The sequence below is a fragment of the Drosophila novamexicana genome, unplaced genomic scaffold (assembly GCF_003285875.2).
Source record: "Drosophila novamexicana strain 15010-1031.04,08,12 unplaced genomic scaffold, DnovRS2.1 tig00002145-arrow-arrow-pilon, whole genome shotgun sequence".
Lineage (NCBI taxonomy): Eukaryota > Metazoa > Arthropoda > Insecta > Diptera > Drosophilidae > Drosophila > Drosophila novamexicana.
Genome location: NW_020824947.1, coordinates 106,975 through 129,972, shown reverse-complemented (window position 1 = coordinate 129,972; position 22,998 = coordinate 106,975). Strand labels below are relative to the sequence as shown.

General features: G+C 46.8%; 4 long non-coding RNA genes across 5 annotated transcripts; all 4 read right to left on the bottom strand.

The window, feature by feature from the left end:
- Positions 1 to 5,637: 5,637 nt before the first annotated feature.
- On the bottom strand, positions 5,638 to 6,144 carry LOC115768968. The gene is made up of 3 exons (XR_004018661.1): positions 5,928 to 6,144; positions 5,733 to 5,864; positions 5,638 to 5,672 (listed from the first exon to the last, which is right to left on the bottom strand). It is a non-coding gene; the product is annotated as an uncharacterized LOC115768968 (long non-coding RNA).
- Positions 6,145 to 6,583: 439 nt separating this feature from the next.
- On the bottom strand, positions 6,584 to 8,035 carry LOC115768963. Its single transcript, XR_004018655.1, has 7 exons — positions 7,875 to 8,035; positions 7,611 to 7,811; positions 7,386 to 7,547; positions 7,098 to 7,322; positions 6,828 to 7,034; positions 6,678 to 6,767; positions 6,584 to 6,607 (listed from the first exon to the last, which is right to left on the bottom strand). It is a non-coding gene; the product is annotated as an uncharacterized LOC115768963 (long non-coding RNA).
- Positions 8,036 to 16,247: 8,212 nt separating this feature from the next.
- Positions 16,248 to 16,754, bottom strand: LOC115768967. Its single transcript, XR_004018660.1, has 3 exons — positions 16,538 to 16,754; positions 16,343 to 16,474; positions 16,248 to 16,282 (listed from the first exon to the last, which is right to left on the bottom strand). It is a non-coding gene; the product is annotated as an uncharacterized LOC115768967 (long non-coding RNA).
- Positions 16,755 to 17,193: 439 nt separating this feature from the next.
- On the bottom strand, positions 17,194 to 19,870 carry LOC115768964. Of its 2 annotated transcripts, none has more exons than XR_004018657.1 (7): positions 19,710 to 19,870; positions 19,446 to 19,646; positions 19,221 to 19,382; positions 17,708 to 17,932; positions 17,438 to 17,644; positions 17,288 to 17,377; positions 17,194 to 17,217 (listed from the first exon to the last, which is right to left on the bottom strand). It is a non-coding gene; the product is annotated as an uncharacterized LOC115768964 (long non-coding RNA). The 2 variants fall into 2 exon arrangements; XR_004018656.1 differs by lacking the exons at positions 19,221 to 19,382; positions 19,446 to 19,646; positions 19,710 to 19,870 and adding exons at positions 17,996 to 18,157; positions 18,221 to 18,421; positions 18,485 to 18,645.
- Positions 19,871 to 22,998: the final 3,128 nt, after the last annotated feature.

Here is a 22,998-nt window from a genome sequence, read left to right as displayed (position 1 = left end):
GGGTATGCGACCAGGTACATCAACGTCTTGAAACATCGCTTCACCGGCAAGACTATGAATATTTTTGAAGTTGAGCTGAAGCCAAGAGCTGACGGCGAGCACGAGAAAATATGCAATCTAAAGGAGCTGGGTAACCAGCACATATCTGTCGAACGCCAACTAAGAAGAACAGACCCAGTGCAGTGCCACCGCTGCCAGGAGTTCGGCCACAGTAAGAATTACTGCCGTAGGCCGTTTGTTTGCTTAAAATGCGCAGGAGGCCACATGACAACTGAGTGTACCAAAGACAGGAACACAGAAGCCAAATGTGCCAACTGCCACGGAAAGCACATAGCCAGCTACAAGGGGTGCCCGGCATTTAAAAACGCGCAGAGCAAGCTTCTAGCAAATCGAGTTCGAGCCACAAGTGGGCGCCAGAAACATCAACAGCAGACCGGACCTGCAGCCAACAAGCAGCCAAACATAGGCAGCTCCTCACCTCCGCAGTGGCAGCAACAACAACAGCACACCGGCATGCAACAGCAACATCATGAACGCCAGACCAGTGAACGCCAACAAGGGGAACAAATGCAGCACCAGCATAGTGAACGCCAGCAACATAAGCAGCAGCTGCAACACCAGCACCAATACAAACAAAATAACAACAATCTTACTCTCACTTACAGTCAAGTTGCACGCAGCAAGGGCCCTTCTGCAGAAGGGCGCAACCCGGCTATGAGGCACCTGCAGAAAGTCCAGCAGCAGCTTCGACTGGAGCAGGAGAAACAGCAGCCAAGCAAGCAGAAGAAGCAACAGCAGCAACTCCATCTCCAGCAACTGACTAGCAGTCCTCGCCTACAGATAGATACGCAACAGCAGCATCAGCAAATACAGCCCAGTCATCGGCAGCAACATCAGCCACAGCAGCGACAGCTAAACAACAGCAGGGAATTCAACCCCACCCCAGGTCAACTGACTCCAGTAAAAAACACAGAGAGGAAAATACGCAACCCGGCAATGTTGCATCTACAAAACCTGCAGCAACAGCTTCGACTCAAGCAGTCACAACACCAGCACGGTGTACAACATCTGCAGCAGCAAGAAGAAGGCCCCCGCATGCATGAACAGCACCACAGTGAGCAACAACAGCAACAAGGACAGCGGCAACAGCATGATGGGCCTCTTATGTACGCACTGGAGCGAAACCTGCGCATTGTTAACGATATGGGTGAAAAGATTGACAAATTGCTAAGCATCTTGCATGCACTTGTTCTGCCCAGAATTAACAACCAGCCCATGGCAGTATTAAATCCACAAGTCTCAGCGCAAGAATATAGCGCTGCAGACCCAACTAATGACTGTCAAATGACTGATGATCATAATCCCAACACTGTCAATGACATGTCAAATGATGGATAGACTACAATCAAACTACCTTCCTGACGGCCAGATCAACATGACTGCAAATATATTAAATTATGATGATGCTAATAATATCAGAGCCACAGAGAATAGCCCCACAGTAGTTGCCGGCCAAGGCGGCGATCAATATGGCGACTCCTTTAAAATCGCCTATTGGAACGCCGCCGGTGTCGGCAACAAGCAATTGGAGCTGGAAATATTCATGCAACGAAACAAAATAGACATCATGATGGTAATTGAAACCCGCATCTCTCCAACAAGAACACTTCAGGTGAATGGATACTACACATACACTTCCTCGCATCCGCATAGTCACAGAAGTGGTGGAGTTGCAACATTAATAAAACACGGGATCAAGCATTCAGCTCTTCAGCCAATAGCAGCATCGTTCCTGCAATGTGCTCCAATTACCGTGACCACTGAAGAAAACAACAGAATAAACACGGTCATTATTGCGCCAATATATTGCCCTCCACAACATACCTGGTCTACAAATCACTTTAAGATGCTATTCAAACACTTCGACAGTCTCATCAAAGGTTCCAGTTTCATCCTTTGCGGCGACTGGAACGCAAAGCATCAGTGGTGGGGCAATACTCGTTCCTGTCGCCGTGGTAGAGCCATAATGGAGTGTATTCATAAATACAATCGCTACAATGTGCTTGCAACAGGAGGTGCAACGCACTTTCCTTACGACAAGAAGAAGAAACCGTCCGCCATTGATTTCGCCGTCTACGGTGGACTGAGTAAAGGATTACTCGTTACTCACTCCACAATCGATTTAGATTCCGACCACCTCCCAATCCACGTTGAACTTGGAGTCAGAGGTCCAATAACTAAAACGCAGTCTTCAAGACGTCGACTTCTGCCAAAAAAAGTAAATCTTAGAAAATTCCAAGAAGATTTAAACCAGCGAGTTCTGCTAAATACAGAAATCAAATCAGGCATCGACATCGAAGATGCGATCGATATACTCACCAATAATATCTACAACGCTGCCAAAGCTGCTACACCTTTACCTCGTCGTCCACACCAACAAGAACACCGGCATCGTCATATAAACTCTGGCAACTATGCTCTAAATAGCCAAACAAAAAAACTAATTCGGCTTAAGCACAAATGCAAGCGCGAATTTATGATCCTGAGAACACCGTGCTTGAAAAAACGATACAATAACGTCCAGAATCGTTTAAAGAAGGCTCTGCGCCTAGCCAACTCTGAGCACATAAACAAAATGTTCGATAAAATTGATGCGAACGATCGCTACAAAATGCAGAAGTTGTGGAAAATTACTAAAAACTTTAAACGGCAACCAGAGCCCAACTGGCCGCTCAAAACAAGCCCGGATAGCAACAGCAGCAGCAATAATTGGACAAGGAGCAGCAATGAAAAAGCTGAGGTCTTTGCATCACATCTGGAACAACGATTCAAGCCAATTCTTAGCAACACGGATGAAATGCGAAAAAATATAGCACATGAGTTGGCACAGCAGCAGCAACTAAAATTACAGCAGGAAAGCGGCGCAGCTAGTATTGTTAGTGGTACTAAATCTAACACATTACCATTCCGACCAGTAACCGTAAGCGAGACTATGCTGGTTATAAGCTCTCTAACGTTGAATAAATCACCTGGCCTCGACAACATAGATAACCAGACCATTAAATCGTTGCCACAGAAAGCAATTACTTACCTGGTACTTATTTATAACTGCATCTTCAGACTTGGGCATTTTCCTAAGCAGTGGAAGTGTGCTGCTATCACGATGATCTTGAAGCCTGGCAAAAGCACGGACAGCGTAACATCCTATCGTCCAATAAGCCTTCTGGCGGGTTTCTCGAAGATATTCGAAAGGCTCCTCATGCGCAGACTTTTCGAATGTGATGACTTCGCCAAAGCTGTACCCACCCACCAATTCGGTTTCAGGAAAGAACATGGCACAGAGCAGCAACTTGCTAGAGTAACCCAGTTTATTCTAGACGCGTATGAGAACCGCATGTTCTGCTCTGCAGTATTCATTGACATTAGCGAGGCCTTTGACAGAGTCTGGCATACTGGCCTCCTATGGAAGCTAATCAAGCTGATGCCAATCAAGTTATTCAATGTACTGCAAAGTTATCTCGAAAATCGAACATTCATCGTATGCTGCAATGATGGGACCAAGTCAAAGCTTGGTAAACTTGGTGCCGGAGTACCACAGGGTAGTGTTCTCGGCCCCATCTTGTACACCATATACTCGTCTGATATGCCACTCCCAGCGGATGCACAATACTTTTTCCACAGACACAACGACGACAGTATGCTTCTATCTACTTACGCGGATGACACCATTATAATGAGCAAGGCCGCCACAGCCCAAAGTGCAATCAATATTAACCAAGCGTACCTAAACTGCTTCAATAACTGGGCCAATCGCTGGTGTATAAGCATTAATACCAATAAAACGGCACACGTCATCTATACTGCAAATAGAATTGATCAAATGCATACTTTGCGTCCACCACGTTTGAACGAACAGTCAATTGTTACCAAAACATGCCACCAATATTTGGGATTCCACATGGATCGGAAGCTAAATTGCACAATCCACATCACACAACTTTGTAATCGTCTGCGAGCCACATATAAAAACCTGGAGTGGATGCTTGGATGGGATAGCAAGCTGTCAAACACCTGTAAAGCAGTCATTTATAAACAGCTCATAGTACCAATATGGCAATATGCCTTACCTATTTATGGAGCTTTGGCATCAAATGCGCAGCTAAAACGCCTTGAGGTACTACAGAACATCACTTTACGTAGGATCATGAGAGCCCCCTGGTTTACCAGAAACCAAGCAATCAGAGACACCTATAATATAAAGACAATTGAGGAAACATTTCAGCTTGCTAGTGGCAGGTTTGCCGCCTCACTCAGTATCCATCCGAATGTGGAAGCACGCAAATTAATTCTCCATCCACACGTGCCGCAACGTCTGCAACGGCCGAGATACAAGCAGCAATTAAACCAGCATGTTCTACCACTCCAAAAACGGCTACAGCAGAAACCGCAACAACAACAGCAGACACAGCACGACGGCTTGCCAACGTTGCTGAGGTTGGAGAAAGAGAAGCAGGATGCCTTGCGACTTGCAGACACTTCGCTCACCCGGCAACACCAGCAGTCAAAACCACCAAAGCGGTTCGGTGAATCATTGATAAACTCATTGAGGCGTAGCTACAGGGATGGAGAGATGACGCTAGAGCAGGTCCAGGACATGATCAAAGACCAGCCTTTAGTAATTCAACGTCTAATTCTGCCAGCGCCACCTCCGACTGAGCAACAGAACGAGCCACAACAACAATTGCTCATTGACGATGAAGAGCAGCTTGCCACACGACTAAAGCTCCTCCAGCTGCACATGGAACGCGAACTCGACGAGGCGCCTAATGAAGATACAACAGCGCAACATCACCAATTGTCGGGGTCGACTGAATCACATGCGGATTCAATCCAGCACGAACTCTTCAGGCCACAGCAGATAAGGCAGCAATATACACTAGCAGGCGAGCAAACGCAGCACGAAGTTTGTCAGCAGAAGCGAGCCTTTGAGCTGACCATAGCCATGTTCGGCATGCCTCCAATCTGGCCCCATCAGCCATGGCAACAGCAACAACATAGCCTGCCAATTACTTTTCCTCTGCCAGGACACAAACGACAATGGCAGAAGGGGAACACTGAGCAACAGCATCAGAGCCGGGCTGATAGCCCACCCACAAAAACACAACGAGTTAATTCTGTAAATGAAGGCCAAATATACGGATTATTGACTGAGCCAAGTACAGAATGCACAAAGTCACCTGCAAATCCAATTCGATCGGCCCTGCCACGACATCAACAACAAAGGCAGCACGTAATTATCGAGCGAACAGCTGAGCAGCAGCAGCAGACCCGGGCGGATGGCCCATCATCAGCGTCACAGCGAGTTATTTCTGCAAATGAACACCAAACATATGCACTATTTACCGAGTCAAATACAGAATGCATACATCTACCTGCACAACCATTTCGATCTCTTCCGCCATGGCATCAACGACAAAGGCAGCAAGAGATCATAGAACAGCAACAACTAGTTTCAGCAGAACAGCTCCTCCAGCCATGGCAACAGCAACCACAAAGCCAGCCAGCAAGTTTCTCCCAGTCGGGACAACAGCGACAAGAGCAGCCGGGGAACACTGAGCAGCAGCAGCAGAGCCGGGCTGAAGCTACATCAACAACAACGCGGCCAGCTAATTCTGAAAATGGAAAACAAACTTATGTATTGACTGAGCCAAGTACAGAATGCACAAAGTCACCTGCAAATCCAATTCGATCGGCCCTGCCACGACATCAACAACAATGGCAGCACTTAATTATCGAGCGATCAGCTGAGCAGCAGCAGCAGATCCGGGCGGATGGCCCATCATCAACGTCACAGCGAGTTATTTCTGCAAATGAATATAAAAAATATGCATTATTTACCGAGCCAAGCATAGAATGCATACACTTACCTGTACAATCAATTCAATCTCTTCCGCCATGGCATCTACGACAAAGGCAGCAAGATACCATAGAACAGCAACAACTAGCTTCAGCAGAGCAGCTCCTCCAGCCATGGCAACACCAACAACTAAGCCAACCAGTAAGTTTCTCTCAGTTGGGACAACAACGACAAGAGCAGCCGGGGAACACTGAGCAGCAGCAGCAGAGCCGGGCTGAAGCTACATCAACAACAACGCGGACAGCTAATTCTGAAAATGGAAAACAAATTGATGTATTGACTGAGCCAAGTATAGAATGCTCACAGTTAGCTACAAATCCAATTCGATCGCCCCTGCCACGACGTCAACAACGAAGGCAGCAAGTGATCATCGAGCGAACAACTGAGCAGCAGCAAATTCGGTCTGAAACCAACATGACACAGAAGTGGCCAGATCAGCACTGGGATACCGAGCGAGAAACTCTACAGCAATTGCCTGTTACTCAGCTTAAAAAATCTGGAAACAAATTCATAAAACAGGCTTCATTATCGGTGCCTAATAGTAAATGCACTCACTTACCTGAACAGACAATTCGATTTCCATTTCCACGGCAACGAGTTGGTCAACTTGGGATTTTAGACCAGCAGCAAATCCAGCCCTCAGCTAAACGACGGAGGCAACTTGAACCTGCAGAGCCGCCTTCGACTCACCTAGACCAATTGGCAAAAAAACGTAAGATGAGTGCAAACGAAAATCGACGACCAAGTTGCTCCTTCCTACCAGGACAACAAAGACAAGGGCAGCCGGAGAATATTAAACAGCAGCAGAGCCGGGCGGAAGCCTCATCAACAACAGCGCAGCGAGCTAATTCTGAAAATGGAAAACAAACATATGTATTGACCAAGCCAAGTATAGAATGCACATATTTACCTGCGCTACCAATTCAATCGCCTTTGCCACGGCATCAACGGCAAAAGCTGCAAGAGCAGCTCCTCCAGCCATGGCAACAGCAACATCAAAGCCAGCCAATGAGTTTCCCTCAGCCAGGACAACAACGACAAGAGCACCCGGGGAACACTGAGCAGCAGCAGCAGATCCGGGCGGATGGCCCACCATCAACGTCACAGCGAGTTATTTCTGCAAACGAATATCAAACATATGCATTACTTACCGAGCCAAGTAGAGAGTGCATACACTTACCTGTTCAATCTCTTCCGCCATGGCACCAACGACAAAGGCAGCAAGATATCATTAAACAGCAGCAATTGGCAGAGGGGCTCCTCCATTTATGCCAACAGCAACAACAAAGCCAGCGAATGAGTTTCTCTCTGCCAAGACACAAACGACAAAGGCAGCCGAGGAACACTGAGCAACAGCAACAGAGCCAGGCAGAAGGCCCACCAGCAAAAATGCAGCTAGTTAATTCTGTAAAGGAAGATCAAATACACGAATTATTAAATGAGCCAAGTATAAAATGCACACTGTTACCTGCAAATCCAATTCGGTCGCCCCTGCCACGACGTCAAAAACAAAGGCAGCAAGTGATTACTAAGCGAACAACTGTACGAAGTTTTGCACAGTTGCGGAGTATGGAGCGGCAGCAGCAGAGCCAGGCAGAAGCCTCATCAACAACGAAACAGCGAATCATCCCTGCAAGGAAAGATCAAATACACAAATTAATGAAAGAGCCAAGTGTGGAATGCATACATTTACCTGCACAACCAATTAAATCTCTTCCGCCACGCTATCAACGACAAAGGCAGCAAGAGATCATTGAACAGCAGCAACTAGTTTCAGCAGAGCAGCTCCGCAAACCACGACAAAAACAACAACAAAGTCTGCCAATGAGTTTCCCTCAGCCAGGGCAACAACGACAAGGGCAGCCGGGGATCATTCAGCAGCAGCCATCAATATCTGCAAATGGAGATAATACACATCTACCACTGACTGAGACAAGTGTGAAGTTCACATACTCACCTGCACAACCAACCCGATCACCTCCGCCACGGCATCACCGGCATAGGCAGCAAGGGTTCAGTGAGCACACTAAGCTACAACAACAAACTCCGACAGGCACCAAGCGCAAGCGATCCCCTCAGTTAGCACAGCAGCAACAACACAGGCATCTTCCAACCACAGACCAGGAGCAGCTCCAAATTGGGCCGCATTCCTTGCAAAGTCCACTACGGCACGCGACATGTGGCCAACGGCAACGGACGCCGCAGCAGTATCCAGTTAGCGAGTGGCGACCCGGACATAACTGGAGGCAACTCGCACATCGAAAGGCACGCCCGCTTGCGAATTCACCAGAGTCCCCTGGAAAGATAAGAATAATTAATTAATTAGTAACTGGTGTTAAAAAAAAAAAAAAAAAAAAAAAAAAAAAAAAAAAACAATGTATCATGTGTAACTTATTTGTAAGAAAATATTGCCAGACTGCAATACACTGCAGTCGATCACTTCCGATGCATGCGATGAATTCTCGTTCATCGCATGCGGAGTTGCCACTTTGTTTTAAGTATCGATATGTACGCTAATTATATTTGAATAAGTTGCTCGATAGTAACGCACAAATAAAATAGGTAAGCTGCCGATTGTCTCATTCGACAGCAAGCCCTCATCGTGTACAATAGTGCACAGCAACCTGAAAAAAAAGCAACCTGAAAAAAAAAACCTGAAAAAGCAACCTGAAAAAACACAGCAACCTGAAAAACCTGAAAAAAAAAAAAAAAAAAAAAAAAAGAATTTTTCAATTCTACTCCGCTGCAAATAATTGCAATAATAGTTATTTCGAATAACTAATCTATTGCAAAATAAGTAATCGTGTGCGTGTTCTATGTCGTTTTGTCCTGACAAAACATATATGTGAACCCGACGTGCGCGAAAAAATTAGCGCGAGACCGCTGCGCTGCATGTACGTACATTAAACTGTACTTGCGGCTCCCAGCCTCTGTGTTAAGTGTAAAAATGCCTAAAAAGCGAAAAAATAGGTACAGCAACCTAGCCTATGAGTGGTCAGATGGAGACTCCGAGATTGCCAATGTGCTATCCCCGGAAAATTCCAACAGCTCAAAAAGTACAGATGCCGAGTGCACCGGCACTGTACCTGGGAACAAAATGGCCCCCAAAACCGACGCCAACACCAATACTAGCAAAATTGGTCAGCAACAACAACATAATGAAGACAGTGCACAGCAACTGCAAAAAACAAAATGGCCGACAGCGTCACCTCATAAAATTGGCGCGCGTGCCATTGATGTAACCTGTGATGTAAGCAACTATGTATACTGTGATGCAACTTGTGATGTCAACCGTGAAAACAATGTGATCATCTATGATTCAGATGACACTGCTAATTCGGAAGTCGTATCGGCCTGGGGCCTCTCACTTTCACCGACTGTATCCTCTCTGGATGCTACAATTGACAAAGCCGTAAATTCAAAACGCGAAAACAAAAACTCGCAACATCAGCAGCAAGTGTATAATTCGGCGCTGAATCTTCCAACAAATATCAATGCGCCAACTGCAGCTTCACTTGCTGCGCCAATACTGGAGCACTCGCCGCCTCAGGGGAGCGCACAACAACAACAACAGGTCAGAAATTTGGTGCCAGGCTTGCCGCCAAATGCAATCTCAGCTGAAGAAACACAGCATCAAATGCCTAAAGCTTCTCCGGGCCATTCGCCTAATGCAAACTCAACACCTACAAACGTACTGTCACTACTAGAACAGTCGCCGACGGAAGCGAGGGCGCTCAATCAACATCAGCAGCAACAATATCAAAGTCAAAACTTGAGGCCAATTGTTCTGTCGAATCTCCTATTAAACTCAACAACCACTGCAATTGCAGCGCCAATTCGGGAACACTCTGTAAGCGAGGTGAATGCCCACCAAGAACAAACACTTAGTCAGATGCTAAATTTAGTGACAAAATCACCGGCTACGCTGTCTAAAACGGCTCTGCCGGCCTCAACAACAACAAGGCCACCAAACCCAAAACGCGCTGCACCGTATAAACATGCAACTGCAAATCAACTTAAACGCAAAGTTACCACGCCAATGCAGCACCACAACTTAAAACGCTCTGCATACTCTTTAAGCGATGCTTCACTAAGGAAAGCTATACATACAAGCGCACGGCCTATTGTCAAGCTATATGACTTTTCGAAATTAAAAACAAGATCGGCAGATAAATCAGCAAAGCCGACTAAGCCAGCAACAACAACTCGACTGAACAACTCTGAGGAATGTATGGACATCAGTGATGAATGCCTGGACCTTGATAGTCTGATGGTAGACAGCAACGACTCAAATGATTCCGGCACCTTTCCCACCATCATGCCTCTCAGCACCGATACACAGCAGAATCAGCAGCAACAACAGCAACAGCAACAACAACAGCCGCAGCCAACTCGGAGTGCCAAAATTCCATCTCTCTTCCTGCCCAACGTCCACGAGATTCAACCTTTGCTGGATAGACTCAATGGGACACCAGGCGTTAGTAAATTCACGACAAAGTGCACGCAGAACGACGGCATTCGAGTTCAGTGCAGCGATATTGCAACTTATAATGCCATACTGGCGACTCTTAACGCTGAGAATACGCACATGCACACCCATCAGCCTCGAAGGGAACGTGGATATAGAGTAATTATACGGAATCTACATCGCACCACTCCCTGTGACTGGCTACGTGCCCAACTAGCACAACTAGGGTATGCGACCAGGTACATCAACGTCTTGAAACATCGCTTCACCGGCAAGACTATGAATATTTTTGAAGTTGAGCTGAAGCCAAGAGCTGACGGCGAGCACGAGAAAATATGCAATCTAAAGGAGCTGGGTAACCAGCACATATCTGTCGAACGCCAACTAAGAAGAACAGACCCAGTGCAGTGCCACCGCTGCCAGGAGTTCGGCCACAGTAAGAATTACTGCCGTAGGCCGTTTGTTTGCTTAAAATGCGCAGGAGGCCACATGACAACTGAGTGTACCAAAGACAGGAACACAGAAGCCAAATGTGCCAACTGCCACGGAAAGCACATAGCCAGCTACAAGGGGTGCCCGGCATTTAAAAACGCGCAGAGCAAGCTTCTAGCAAATCGAGTTCGAGCCACAAGTGGGCGCCAGAAACATCAACAGCAGACCGGACCTGCAGCCAACAAGCAGCCAAACATAGGCAGCTCCTCACCTCCGCAGTGGCAGCAACAACAACAGCACACCGGCATGCAACAGCAACATCATGAACGCCAGACCAGTGAACGCCAACAAGGGGAACAAATGCAGCACCAGCATAGTGAACGCCAGCAACATAAGCAGCAGCTGCAACACCAGCACCAATACAAACAAAATAACAACAATCTTACTCTCACTTACAGTCAAGTTGCACGCAGCAAGGGCCCTTCTGCAGAAGGGCGCAACCCGGCTATGAGGCACCTGCAGAAAGTCCAGCAGCAGCTTCGACTGGAGCAGGAGAAACAGCAGCCAAGCAAGCAGAAGAAGCAACAGCAGCAACTCCATCTCCAGCAACTGACTAGCAGTCCTCGCCTACAGATAGATACGCAACAGCAGCATCAGCAAATACAGCCCAGTCATCGGCAGCAACATCAGCCACAGCAGCGACAGCTAAACAACAGCAGGGAATTCAACCCCACCCCAGGTCAACTGACTCCAGTAAAAAACACAGAGAGGAAAATACGCAACCCGGCAATGTTGCATCTACAAAACCTGCAGCAACAGCTTCGACTCAAGCAGTCACAACACCAGCACGGTGTACAACATCTGCAGCAGCAAGAAGAAGGCCCCCGCATGCATGAACAGCACCACAGTGAGCAACAACAGCAACAAGGACAGCGGCAACAGCATGATGGGCCTCTTATGTACGCACTGGAGCGAAACCTGCGCATTGTTAACGATATGGGTGAAAAGATTGACAAATTGCTAAGCATCTTGCATGCACTTGTTCTGCCCAGAATTAACAACCAGCCCATGGCAGTATTAAATCCACAAGTCTCAGCGCAAGAATATAGCGCTGCAGACCCAACTAATGACTGTCAAATGACTGATGATCATAATCCCAACACTGTCAATGACATGTCAAATGATGGATAGACTACAATCAAACTACCTTCCTGACGGCCAGATCAACATGACTGCAAATATATTAAATTATGATGATGCTAATAATATCAGAGCCACAGAGAATAGCCCCACAGTAGTTGCCGGCCAAGGCGGCGATCAATATGGCGACTCCTTTAAAATCGCCTATTGGAACGCCGCCGGTGTCGGCAACAAGCAATTGGAGCTGGAAATATTCATGCAACGAAACAAAATAGACATCATGATGGTAATTGAAACCCGCATCTCTCCAACAAGAACACTTCAGGTGAATGGATACTACACATACACTTCCTCGCATCCGCATAGTCACAGAAGTGGTGGAGTTGCAACATTAATAAAACACGGGATCAAGCATTCAGCTCTTCAGCCAATAGCAGCATCGTTCCTGCAATGTGCTCCAATTACCGTGACCACTGAAGAAAACAACAGAATAAACACGGTCATTATTGCGCCAATATATTGCCCTCCACAACATACCTGGTCTACAAATCACTTTAAGATGCTATTCAAACACTTCGACAGTCTCATCAAAGGTTCCAGTTTCATCCTTTGCGGCGACTGGAACGCAAAGCATCAGTGGTGGGGCAATACTCGTTCCTGTCGCCGTGGTAGAGCCATAATGGAGTGTATTCATAAATACAATCGCTACAATGTGCTTGCAACAGGAGGTGCAACGCACTTTCCTTACGACAAGAAGAAGAAACCGTCCGCCATTGATTTCGCCGTCTACGGTGGACTGAGTAAAGGATTACTCGTTACTCACTCCACAATCGATTTAGATTCCGACCACCTCCCAATCCACGTTGAACTTGGAGTCAGAGGTCCAATAACTAAAACGCAGTCTTCAAGACGTCGACTTCTGCCAAAAAAAGTAAATCTTAGAAAATTCCAAGAAGATTTAAACCAGCGAGTTCTGCTAAATACAGAAATCAAATCAGGCATCGACATCGAAGATGCGATCGATATACTCACCAATAATATCTACAACGCTGCCAAAGCTGCTACACCTTTACCTCGTCGTCCACACCAACAAGAACACCGGCATCGTCATATAAACTCTGGCAACTATGCTCTAAATAGCCAAACAAAAAAACTAATTCGGCTTAAGCACAAATGCAAGCGCGAATTTATGATCCTGAGAACACCGTGCTTGAAAAAACGATACAATAACGTCCAGAATCGTTTAAAGAAGGCTCTGCGCCTAGCCAACTCTGAGCACATAAACAAAATGTTCGATAAAATTGATGCGAACGATCGCTACAAAATGCAGAAGTTGTGGAAAATTACTAAAAACTTTAAACGGCAACCAGAGCCCAACTGGCCGCTCAAAACAAGCCCGGATAGCAACAGCAGCAGCAATAATTGGACAAGGAGCAGCAATGAAAAAGCTGAGGTCTTTGCATCACATCTGGAACAACGATTCAAGCCAATTCTTAGCAACACGGATGAAATGCGAAAAAATATAGCACATGAGTTGGCACAGCAGCAGCAACTAAAATTACAGCAGGAAAGCGGCGCAGCTAGTATTGTTAGTGGTACTAAATCTAACACATTACCATTCCGACCAGTAACCGTAAGCGAGACTATGCTGGTTATAAGCTCTCTAACGTTGAATAAATCACCTGGCCTCGACAACATAGATAACCAGACCATTAAATCGTTGCCACAGAAAGCAATTACTTACCTGGTACTTATTTATAACTGCATCTTCAGACTTGGGCATTTTCCTAAGCAGTGGAAGTGTGCTGCTATCACGATGATCTTGAAGCCTGGCAAAAGCACGGACAGCGTAACATCCTATCGTCCAATAAGCCTTCTGGCGGGTTTCTCGAAGATATTCGAAAGGCTCCTCATGCGCAGACTTTTCGAATGTGATGACTTCGCCAAAGCTGTACCCACCCACCAATTCGGTTTCAGGAAAGAACATGGCACAGAGCAGCAACTTGCTAGAGTAACCCAGTTTATTCTAGACGCGTATGAGAACCGCATGTTCTGCTCTGCAGTATTCATTGACATTAGCGAGGCCTTTGACAGAGTCTGGCATACTGGCCTCCTATGGAAGCTAATCAAGCTGATGCCAATCAAGTTATTCAATGTACTGCAAAGTTATCTCGAAAATCGAACATTCATCGTATGCTGCAATGATGGGACCAAGTCAAAGCTTGGTAAACTTGGTGCCGGAGTACCACAGGGTAGTGTTCTCGGCCCCATCTTGTACACCATATACTCGTCTGATATGCCACTCCCAGCGGATGCACAATACTTTTTCCACAGACACAACGACGACAGTATGCTTCTATCTACTTACGCGGATGACACCATTATAATGAGCAAGGCCGCCACAGCCCAAAGTGCAATCAATATTAACCAAGCGTACCTAAACTGCTTCAATAACTGGGCCAATCGCTGGTGTATAAGCATTAATACCAATAAAACGGCACACGTCATCTATACTGCAAATAGAATTGATCAAATGCATACTTTGCGTCCACCACGTTTGAACGAACAGTCAATTGTTACCAAAACATGCCACCAATATTTGGGATTCCACATGGATCGGAAGCTAAATTGCACAATCCACATCACACAACTTTGTAATCGTCTGCGAGCCACATATAAAAACCTGGAGTGGATGCTTGGATGGGATAGCAAGCTGTCAAACACCTGTAAAGCAGTCATTTATAAACAGCTCATAGTACCAATATGGCAATATGCCTTACCTATTTATGGAGCTTTGGCATCAAATGCGCAGCTAAAACGCCTTGAGGTACTACAGAACATCACTTTACGTAGGATCATGAGAGCCCCCTGGTTTACCAGAAACTAAGCAATCAGAGACACCTATAATATAAAGACAATTGAGGAAACATTTCAGCTTGCTAGTGGCAGGTTTGCCGCCTCACTCAGTATCCATCCGAATGTGGAAGCACGCAAATTAATTCTCCATCCACACGTGCCGCAACGTCTGCAACGGCCGAGATACAAGCAGCAATTAAACCAGCATGTTCTACCACTCCAAAAACGGCTACAGCAGAAACCGCAACAACAACAGCAGACACAGCACGACGGCTTGCCAACGTTGCTGAGGTTGGAGAAAGAGAAGCAGGATGCCTTGCGACTTGCAGACACTTCGCTCACCCGGCAACACCAGCAGTCAAAACCACCAAAGCGGTTCGGTGAATCATTGATAAACTCATTGAGGCGTAGCTACAGGGATGGAGAGATGACGCTAGAGCAGGTCCAGGACATGATCAAAGACCAGCCTTTAGTAATTCAACGTCTAATTCTGCCAGCGCCACCTCCGACTGAGCAACAGAACGAGCCACAACAACAATTGCTCATTGACGATGAAGAGCAGCTTGCCACACGACTAAAGCTCCTCCAGCTGCACATGGAACGCGAACTCGACGAGGCGCCTAATGAAGATACAACAGCGCAACATCACCAATTGTCGGGGTCGACTGAATCACATGCGGATTCAATCCAGCACGAACTCTTCAGGCCACAGCAGATAAGGCAGCAATATACACTAGCAGGCGAGCAAACGCAGCACGAAGTTTGTCAGCAGAAGCGAGCCTTTGAGCTGACCATAGCCATGTTCGGCATGCCTCCAATCTGGCCCCATCAGCCATGGCAACAGCAACAACATAGCCTGCCAATTACTTTTCCTCTGCCAGGACACAAACGACAATGGCAGAAGGGGAACACTGAGCAACAGCATCAGAGCCGGGCTGATAGCCCACCCACAAAAACACAACGAGTTAATTCTGTAAATGAAGGCCAAATATACGGATTATTGACTGAGCCAAGTACAGAATGCACAAAGTCACCTGCAAATCCAATTCGATCGGCCCTGCCACGACATCAACAACAAAGGCAGCACGTAATTATCGAGCGAACAGCTGAGCAGCAGCAGCAGACCCGGGCGGATGGCCCATCATCAGCGTCACAGCGAGTTATTTCTGCAAATGAACACCAAACATATGCACTATTTACCGAGTCAAATACAGAATGCATACATCTACCTGCACAACCATTTCGATCTCTTCCGCCATGGCATCAACGACAAAGGCAGCAAGAGATCATAGAACAGCAACAACTAGTTTCAGCAGAACAGCTCCTCCAGCCATGGCAACAGCAACCACAAAGCCAGCCAGCAAGTTTCTCCCAGTCGGGACAACAGCGACAAGAGCAGCCGGGGAACACTGAGCAGCAGCAGCAGAGCCGGGCTGAAGCTACATCAACAACAACGCGGCCAGCTAATTCTGAAAATGGAAAACAAACTTATGTATTGACTGAGCCAAGTACAGAATGCACAAAGTCACCTGCAAATCCAATTCGATCGGCCCTGCCACGACATCAACAACAATGGCAGCACTTAATTATCGAGCGATCAGCTGAGCAGCAGCAGCAGATCCGGGCGGATGGCCCATCATCAACGTCACAGCGAGTTATTTCTGCAAATGAATATAAAAAATATGCATTATTTACCGAGCCAAGCATAGAATGCATACACTTACCTGTACAATCAATTCAATCTCTTCCGCCATGGCATCTACGACAAAGGCAGCAAGATACCATAGAACAGCAACAACTAGCTTCAGCAGAGCAGCTCCTCCAGCCATGGCAACACCAACAACTAAGCCAACCAGTAAGTTTCTCTCAGTTGGGACAACAACGACAAGAGCAGCCGGGGAACACTGAGCAGCAGCAGCAGAGCCGGGCTGAAGCTACATCAACAACAACGCGGACAGCTAATTCTGAAAATGGAAAACAAATTGATGTATTGACTGAGCCAAGTATAGAATGCTCACAGTTAGCTACAAATCCAATTCGATCGCCCCTGCCACGACGTCAACAACGAAGGCAGCAAGTGATCATCGAGCGAACAACTGAGCAGCAGCAAATTCGGTCTGAAACCAACATGACACAGAAGTGGCCAGATCAGCACTGGGATACCGAGCGAGAAACTCTACAGCAATTGCCTGTTACTCAGCTTAAAAAATCTGGAAACAAATTCATAAAACAGGCTTCATTATCGGTGCCTAATAGTAAATGCACTCACTTACCTGAACAGACAATTCGATTTCCATTTCCACGGCAACGAGTTGGTCAACTTGGGATTTTAGACCAGCAGCAAATCCAGCCCTCAGCTAAACGACGGAGGCAACTTGAACCTGCAGAGCCGCCTTCGACTCACCTAGACCAATTGGCAAAAAAACGTAAGATGAGTGCAAACGAAAATCGACGACCAAGTTGCTCCTTCCTACCAGGACAACAAAGACAAGGGCAGCCGGAGAATATTAAACAGCAGCAGAGCCGGGCGGAAGCCTCATCAACAACAGCGCAGCGAGCTAATTCTGAAAATGGAAAACAAACATATGTATTGACCAAGCCAAGTATAGAATGCACATATTTACCTGCGCTACCAATTCAATCGCCTTTGCCACGGCATCAACGGCAAAAGCTGCAAGAGCAGCTCCTCCAGCCATGGCAACAGCAACATCAAAGCCAGCCAATGAGTTTCCCTCAGCCAGGACAACAACGACAAGAGCACCCGGGGAACACTGAGCAGCAGCAGCAGATCCGGGCGGATGGCCCACCATCAACGTCACAGCGAGTTATTTCTGCAAACGAATATCAAACATATGCATTACTTACCGAGCCAAGTAGAGAGTGCATACACTTACCTGTTCAATCTCTTCCGCCATGGCACCAACGACAAAGGCAGCAAGATATCATTAAACAGCAGCAATTGGCAGAGGGGCTCCTCCATTTATGCCAACAGCAACAACAAAGCCAGCGAATGAGTTTCTCTCTGCCAAGACACAAACGACAAAGGCAGCCGAGGAACACTGAGCAACAGCAACAGAGCCAGGCAGAAGGCCCACCAGCAAAAATGCAGCTAGTTAATTCTGTAAAGGAAGATCAAATACACGAATTATTAAATGAGCCAAGTATAAAATGCACACTGTTACCTGCAAATCCAATTCGGTCGCCCCTGCCACGACGTCAAAAACAAAGGCAGCAAGTGATTACTAAGCGAACAACTGTACGAAGTTTTGCACAGTTGCGGAGTATGGAGCGGCAGCAGCAGAGCCAGGCAGAAGCCTCATCAACAACGAAACAGCGAATCATCCCTGCAAGGAAAGATCAAATACACAAATTAATGAAAGAGCCAAGTGTGGAATGCATACATTTACCTGCACAACCAATTAAATCTCTTCCGCCACGCTATCAACGACAAAGGCAGCAAGAGATCATTGAACAGCAGCAACTAGTTTCAGCAGAGCAGCTCCGCAAACCACGACAAAAACAACAACAAAGTCTGCCAATGAGTTTCCCTCAGCCAGGGCAACAACGACAAGGGCAGCCGGGGATCATTCAGCAGCAGCCATCAATATCTGCAAATGGAGATAATACACATCTACCACTGACTGAGACAAGTGTGAAGTTCACATACTCACCTGCACAACCAACCCGATCACCTCCGCCACGGCATCACCGGCATAGGCAGCAAGGGTTCAGTGAGCACACTAAGCTACAACAACAAACTCCGACAGGCACCAAGCGCAAGCGATCCCCTCAGTTAGCACAGCAGCAACAACACAGGCATCTTCCAACCACAGACCAGGAGCAGCTCCAAATTGGGCCGCATTCCTTGCAAAGTCCACTACGGCACGCGACATGTGGCCAACGGCAACGGACGCCGCAGCAGTATCCAGTTAGCGAGTGGCGACCCGGACATAACTGGAGGCAACTCGCACATCGAAAGGCACGCCCGCTTGCGAATTCACCAGAGTCCCCTGGAAAGATAAGAATAATTAATTAATTAGTAACTGGTGTTAAAAAAAAAAAAAAAAAAAAAAAAAAAAAAAAAAAAAACAATGTATCATGTGTAACTTATTTGTAAGAAAATATTGCCAGACTGCAATACACTGCAGTCGATCACTTCCGATGCATGCGATGAATTCTCGTTCATCGCATGCGGAGTTGCCACTTTGTTTTAAGTATCGATATGTACGCTAATTATATTTGAATAAGTTGCTCGATAGTAACGCACAAATAAAATAGGTAAGCTGCCGATTGTCTCATTCGACAGCAAGCCCTCATCGTGTACAATAGTGCACAGCAACCTGAAAAAAAAGGAAGATCAAATACACGAATTATTAAATGAGCCAAGTATAAAATGCACACTGTTACCTGCAAATCCAATTCGGTCGCCCCTGCCACGACGTCAAAAACAAAGGCAGCAAGTGATTACTAAGCGAACAACTGTACGAAGTTTTGCACAGTTGCGGAGTATGGAGCGGCAGCAGCAGAGCCAGGCAGAAGCCTCATCAACAACGAAACAGCGAATCATCCCTGCAAGGAAAGATCAAATACACAAATTAATGAAAGAGCCAAGTGTGGAATGCATACATTTACCTGCACAACCAATTAAATCTCTTCCGCCACGCTATCAACGACAAAGGCAGCAAGAGATCATTGAACAGCAGCAACTAGTTTCAGCAGAGCAGCTCCGCAAACCACGACAAAAACAACAACAAAGTCTGCCAATGAGTTTCCCTCAGCCAGGGCAACAACGACAAGGGCAGCCGGGGATCATTCAGCAGCAGCCATCAATATCTGCAAATGGAGATAATACACATCTACCACTGACTGAGACAAGTGTGAAGTTCACATACTCACCTGCACAACCAACCCGATCACCTCCGCCACGGCATCACCGGCATAGGCAGCAAGGGTTCAGTGAGCACACTAAGCTACAACAACAAACTCCGACAGGCACCAAGCGCAAGCGATCCCCTCAGTTAGCACAGCAGCAACAACACAGGCATCTTCCAACCACAGACCAGGAGCAGCTCCAAATTGGGCCGCATTCCTTGCAAAGTCCACTACGGCACGCGACATGTGGCCAACGGCAACGGACGCCGCAGCAGTATCCAGTTAGCGAGTGGCGACCCGGACATAACTGGAGGCAACTCGCACATCGAAAGGCACGCCCGCTTGCGAATTCACCAGAGTCCCCTGGAAAGATAAGAATAATTAATTAATTAGTAACTGGTGTTAAAAAAAAAAAAAAAAAAAAAAAAAAAAAAAAAAACAATGTATCATGTGTAACTTATTTGTAAGAAAATATTGCCAGACTGCAATACACTGCAGTCGATCACTTCCGATGCATGCGATGAATTCTCGTTCATCGCATGCGGAGTTGCCACTTTGTTTTAAGTATCGATATGTACGCTAATTATATTTGAATAAGTTGCTCGATAGTAACGCACAAATAAAATAGGTAAGCTGCCGATTGTCTCATTCGACAGCAAGCCCTCATCGTGTACAATAGTGCACAGCAACCTGAAAAAAATGCACACTTGGAGAAGCTTGCAGATGCCAATTCTTTCCCCAAGAATTTTGGATCAACGGCTCACCACAGAAGAAAGGATTTCATACCTGGGAGTGCAAGTCGATAAAAAGCTTCTTTTGAGCAGCCACGTCACCACCATTGTCGCCAGGGTTAGAGACAGGGCCAAAAAGCTGCACTGGCTAATATCAGAAAGGAGCAAGCTACCATTAAAATGCAAAGTATCACTCTACAAGCAGCTCATAGCCCCAATATGGCAGTTCGCACTTCCGGTCTGGGGATCACTTCTATGCGAAGGCCAATTTGAACGGATTCAAGTTGCGCAAAACAAGATATTGCGAACCATTGCTGGAGCACCTTGGTACGTGCGAAACCAAAGCATCCACACTGATCTGAAGGTCGTGCCGGTGGAAAAAATGTATCAGGATGCTTGCTCCAGGTACTGGGCTCGGCTCAGCAACCACAGCAACGATGAAGCCAAAAATATTGCCCTTAAAGCAAGACTCCCACAACGTCACCTAGGTGTCAGAAGAAGATACGCTGAAATGCTTCGGAAGCACCTACCTCTGGGTCGCCTAGCACAGCAGCAGCGGTCACAGCAGGGCCAGCTACCTTCTCATGGGCAGCCACGTCCGCTCCCACGACCACCCAGTCTCAGAGACTACCTTGTATTTGACATACAAGAACTGCTAAGTCAAACAGTGGTGCAGCCCAACTACCTCCAGGATAGACGAAACAGCCCGTCTCATATACAGCTGTGCTCAACTCTCGCTACCACTACAAGGCCAGGAGCTCTCATTCCTCCCAGTCCAGAGACACCAAGCTCGCATCCAAATCCACAGACGCAGCGGGACGTGGCCACCAGTGCGGATCAAGAAGCAGTGTGCAACACCATGTGCACACTTGCTACACTGTTCATGATGGCAGCCAACCTCTATGTACTTGTACCACAGCGAGGGCCTAAGACTAGGACTACTTGCAGGACACGGCAACTCATCCAATTGCGACTGGCTGAAAGGCAGATAAAGCAAAGATTGCGTTACGCTAACGAACCAATCAGATGGCTTCATACAACTCGTTGCCAAAGGGTTGCCTACTTACAGAAATTCAGACTGCGACATCCCATACAATGGAAAAAGGCCTTGATGCTACGTCTCTCAAGCACCCACACCAATGGCATCTGGCGGCAGGATCAACGGTGGTCACGCTGGCGGCTCCAGCTCATCCAGATGCAACGGCTATCAGACTGGGTAGCTTCCAGACAATTGGGGATTTTCCCAATCCTCAAATAATTAATTTGACAGCAATCCCCATGCCAAGGCTGGGAAACTTCACTTGAATTGTATATAACATGTCACTTAATTCATTGTAAGTACTCTAGGTATTAAATGAATAAAAAAAAAAAACAGTCTGGATCCCAGTCCCCACTTCTCTGTCTGTCAACCAGGCATGGAGCTGGGCTCTGGAATCCAGACCGACATTGCGTTTGTTCCCTTGTGTCGAACGGTAAACAAAGGTGCTGCAAACGCTCAGGCCGTCGCGAGTGGAACAGATGCCTCTGTGTCGGCTAGATCTAGCAAGACATCGTCACTTAGAGAAAACTATCTAAAAGCACGACAAGAGGAGACTTGTCAAAAAGTGCAGCGAAAACGTCGTGTCACTGGTGGTGAAAGCCCTAGGACACAGAAGAAAAAAGCCAATGAAGATGAAAATGTTGAAACTGTGTCCTTGGAAGATGAAGATGTGGACGTTGAAGCAATGGACGTTACCCCTCAGCCGATTATAAACCCAAATCCTGAAACAGATGCTGAGGACATCGCTACTATCAATATGAATGCCAGGCCTGAGGGACCACAACATATACCCCCACTTATGCCTACCAATAACTCTAACGCAGAACCCAATGTTCCAGACGTTGCCAGCAATGTTAAGATCAGGCCTGAACCGCTCTACGTGCCTGGACTTAACGGTAATATTGTCCCATTCCTAAAGGACATTGATGACTTAATTGGAGAGGGTAACTACCACACCAAACCGACTTCGGATCGCGGACTTCGTATTCAGTGCAACGACATTAGCTCATACCGCGCACTAGTAAGATTCTTTGAAGAATGTAGTGTTGAGTCCCATACTTACCAACTGAGCAGTGACCGTGGCTTCAGAGTAGTAATTAGACACCTTCACCGAGCTACTCCTAATGACTGGATCAAGCAGAAGCTTAGTGACAAGGGACACAACGTTCGATTTGTAAATGTTATCAAGAAGCGTTTCTCTGGCGAGCCTCTTGATCTCTTTCAAGTTGAGCTTGAGCCTAAAAAGAACAATAACGAAATTTTCGACTTAACAGTCCTGGGAGGCCAGCGAGTCAAAGTCGAAAAGCCAATAAGAAATACGGATGTTGTGCAGTGCCACCGTTGCCAACAGATTGGACACACAAAAAATTACTGTCGCCGCATATTTAGATGCGTAAAGTGCGGACAAGAGCACCCATCAACACTCTGTGAAAAGGCGCCTAGTGCAGAAGCGAAATGTGCTAATTGTAAGGGCCCACATGCTGCTAGTTACAGGGGCTGCATCTTCTTCAAAAACAATGCTAAAAAGAGGGAACCTGCCGTT